The sequence below is a fragment of the Rhinichthys klamathensis genome, unplaced genomic scaffold, assembly GCF_029890125.1.
Source record: "Rhinichthys klamathensis goyatoka isolate OS25496 unplaced genomic scaffold, OSU_Roscu_1.1 h1tg001013l_1, whole genome shotgun sequence".
NCBI lineage: Eukaryota > Metazoa > Chordata > Actinopteri > Cypriniformes > Leuciscidae > Rhinichthys > Rhinichthys klamathensis.
Genome location: NW_026607304.1, coordinates 30,001 through 34,448, shown reverse-complemented (window position 1 = coordinate 34,448; position 4,448 = coordinate 30,001).

The window sequence follows — 4,448 nt, the reverse complement described above, 5'->3', positions numbered from 1 at the left end:
AACATGTGTCGTGCGTATGAACGTGTCGTGCGTATGAACATGTGTCGTGCGTATGAACATGTGTCGTGGATATGAACATGTGTCGTGCGTATGAACATGTGTCGTGGATATGAACATGTGTCGTGGATATGAACATATGTCGTGCGTATGAACATGTGTCGTGGTTATGAACATGTGTCGTGCGTATGAACATGTGTCGTGCCTATGAACATGTGTCGTGGATATGAACATGTGTCGTGCGTATGAACATGTGTCGTGCGTATGAACATATGTCGTGGATATGAACATGTGTCGTGGATATGAACATATGTCGTGCGTATGAACGTGTGTCGTGCGTAAGAACATGTGTCGTGCGTATGAACATGTGTCGTGGATATGAACATGTGTCGTGCGTATGAACATGTGTCGTGCGTATGAACATGTGTCGTGGATATGAACATATGTCGTGGATATGAACATGTGTCGTGCGTATGAACATGTGTCGTGCGTATGAACATGTGTCGTGGATATGAACATATGTCGTGGATATGAACATGTGTCGTGCGTATGAACATGTGTCGTGCGTATGAACATGTGTCGTGGATATGAACATATGTCGTGGATATGAACATGTGTCGTGCGTATGAACATGTGTCGTGGATATGAACATGTGTCGTGGATATGAACATGTGTCGTGCGTATGAACATATGTCGTGGATATGAACATGTGTCGTGCGTATGAACATGTGTCGTGCGTATGAACATGTGTCGTGGTTATGAACATATGTCGTGCGTATGAACATGTGTCGTGGTTATGAACATGTGTCGTGCGTATGAACATGTGTCGTGGTTATGAACATGTGTCGTGGATATGAACATGTGTCGTTCGTATGAACATGTGTCGTGGATATGAACGTGTCGTTCGTATGAACATGTGTCGTGGATATGAACGTGTCGTGCGTATGAACATGTGTCGTGGATATGAACGTGTCGTTCGTATGAACATGTGTCGTGGATATGAACGTGTCGTGCGTATGAACATGTGTCGTGGATATGAACATATGTCGTGCGTATGAACATGTGTCGTTCGTATGAACGGGTGTCGTGGATATGAACGTGTCGTGCGTATGAACATGTGTCGTGGATATGAACGTGTCGTGCGTATGAACATGTGTCGTGGATATGAACATGTCGTGCGTATGAACATGTGTCGTGGATATGAACATGTCGTGCGTATGAACATGTGTCGTTCGTATGAACGGGTGTCGTGGATATGAACGTGTCGTGCGTATGAACATGTGTCGTGGATATGAACGTGTCGTGCGTATGAACATGTGTCGTGGATATGAACATATGTCGTGCGTATGAACATGTGTCGTGCGTATGAAACCTGTCGGTCTGTCTTTACTGTCCAGTGTTACAGTGTGTTCCTGATCAGCAGGCTCAAAGTTTATTTCTGACAGGTTGCTAAGTTTTTCTTGCAATTCTATGATATAAACTCACAAACATAAACTCAGAATTCTGAGATAAAACCTCACAAAAAAAAATAAACTCACAACTATAAACTTGCAATTGTGAGAAAAAAAAGATATAAATTCGCAGTTCTAAAAAGGTTAGAATTGTGACAAACCAGCAAAAGATATAAACTTGCAAATATAAACTCGGAATTATGAGAAAAAAAAGTTTGAATTTTGAAATATAAACTCGCAAAAGATAAACTCGCAATCAAACTCGGGATTGTGAGAAAAATTTCAAAATTAGTTAGAATGGCGATATATAAACTAAAGTTAGAATTGTGATATTTAAACTTGCAATTACTTTTTAACTAGTTGTATTCCATGGCAGAAACAAGCTTCCACATAAAGGTCTTTAGCAAATGGAGAGAAAAATCCCGAAAGCTCGCGCCGTCTTCCTCCCCCAGTCATTACACCCAAACATGCTGATATCAGGAGACAACCTCCACTTTTATAACTCAGCCAGGACCTTTTACACCGCAAATATCACAGAACAATAAAACAAAGCCCAGCACATTCGTCTTCACTCTTATCAGATGAGCTTTATTGCTCCGGACCATTACGGCCCAATCGCACGGCATCGGCGTCCCGGACGGAGCGGTGACGGATGAAAGCGTGTCAGGATGAGCTATGGGTTCATCCGGTCCCGAACGCGGATCTGTGGAGTCGGAACGGGTCCGATCGGGGGGGTGACGTGACCCGACACGCGCGTTACACTCTTCACTGGCTGATCTGAGAACAGAAAGCAATAACACTGACCTCTCCACACTGTTTCATTACACTCTGGAAACTGCTTTCGGTTGCTAGGTTTGTTTGCTGGAGTTTAGATTACTCAAAAAGACCCGAAAGTTCCAGGATGTTTCGGTGACATTCCTTAAAGATTTATTACGCACTTCTATAAAGTCTCGATGTTGTTTTGGGCTCTAGAAGAGGTTTTCCAGGGGCCTATACCATGCTCTAGACCACCTCTTCTGCCACAGTTACCAGTTTATATTTGTGAGTTTCTGTCTTTTGCAAGTTTATATCTCGCAATTCTGACATTTTACGGTTGTAGCTTTAAACGGTTTCCTCATATTCTCCATTGTTGCGGCTCCTCTCTTCCCAGTCTGTCAGTAACGCTCTGTTCACTTCCTGTCTCTATGAAGCCCCTCCTCCTGAAAGCACACTGTGCTCTGATTGGTCGGCTGGAGCAGTGTGTTGTGATTGGTCGAGCGCTTCGAGTGTGTTTGGGAAATGCTCCGCCCCTTTCCATAACCGCCAGTTTAACACACTACTAACTAACTCACCCAGGCCCCGCCCCTTTATTCTGCGTATGAATTATTATAATGAGGAATATTGTGACATAAAATAACATTTAATATTAGTAAAATTATTTTACATGAGCTAACTATGAGAAATATATTCATGACACGTTGTTAATGCATATTTTAATAATGGATTAGTAAATGTAGAGAATAACACTCTTAAGTCATTATAATGAAACCTTGCAAATGATTCCTGATGTTTCACAGTACTTGATCTCAGAAGATCAAAGGAGGCTTGAATCCGCATAATACGAGCACATTTTTATCATTTTATGCACCTTCTTTATTGTTTGGCCCTTCTGTAGATTTTATAGTTCATATTTATGAAACACAATAATAGAGCGTTTGATCAGATCAATCAGACAGTCATTAGCAGATTATTATTATTATTCCGGCTCAGTTCATGTTGACATCGAGGGTGACATCACAAACGCCCGTCTCATATAAACATGACCCCAATTTCCCCAGTCTCGTGTGTGTGTGTGTGTGTGTGTGTGTGTGTGTGTGTGTGTGTGTGTGTGTGTGTGTGTGTGTGTGTGTGTGTGTGTGTGTGTGTGTGTGTGTGTGTGTGTGAGACAAACAGCCCTCCTGCAGGCGTCTGCTTTCACACACGCTCTATTATTCAAACTGACAATATAATATAATCACTATTTTGTTTTATTGTAATCTTACTAGTGCACTGTCATCCCGTGAGTGATGTCATGTTGAATATTTAATAAATTCAAGTGAGTCCACGTATAAATTAAATGTACTGTTACATATTTTTGGATGCTGACATTTATATTTGATTCGAGTTTTAAGAATGTATTAAAGGCACGATCATTTACTCGCCTCTCTATCGTCTTCAAAACTCGATATTTCTGAAGAACATGAACATGTTTGGACTCCATTGACTTCCATAACTCATTTTGCTGTGTTCTGAGGGAGCTTCATCATTGTTTACTTCTAATCAAAGTGTTTCAAACTAAACATGTTTTCTTGAGAATATTGTTTTAATTGATCATAGTTTTTTTTTTTATGTCATCAATATCAGAAGTTCCTTCCATCTTTTTATTTTATTTTATGCTTGCAAACAAACAAAGATGACAATCTAGCATACAATTATGTTACAAAATTGCAAACATATCTGTACAAAATATGACAACAATATGTACAGAGTCATCCTAACACAAGTGTGTAACTATCTAAAAAAAAAAAAAAAAAAAAAAAAAACATATGAGGGTCAAGAGGGCAAGATATTCTATACAAAATTTAGAGTAGGTCTAACCAAATTAAAGTCATTACAAAATAAAAGTGTTTTTATTGCTTTCTTATTTACTGAGGATGAGATGGTGTTAAGGTACATTTCAAATTCTTTCAAAAAAACTATAAAAATTGGAGAATTTACATTTATGTATATAGAATTTCCCAATAAAATAAATTAAATTGGTTACAAAGCAGGGTTTGTTTTTATCGGGATCAGAGTCAAAGTATCCAAAAATAATGTCTTAAAAGGTTACTGATATATCTTGCTGGATTCCTTCCATCTTTTGTGCAATCCCTTTAGAAAAGCCTAATGACATCATCCTCCAGGAAGTGACATCATTTCGGAGGGAAAACAGCAGCACAAACATCATTTATTAATCATATCATTACAGTACGTGTTGTCAAT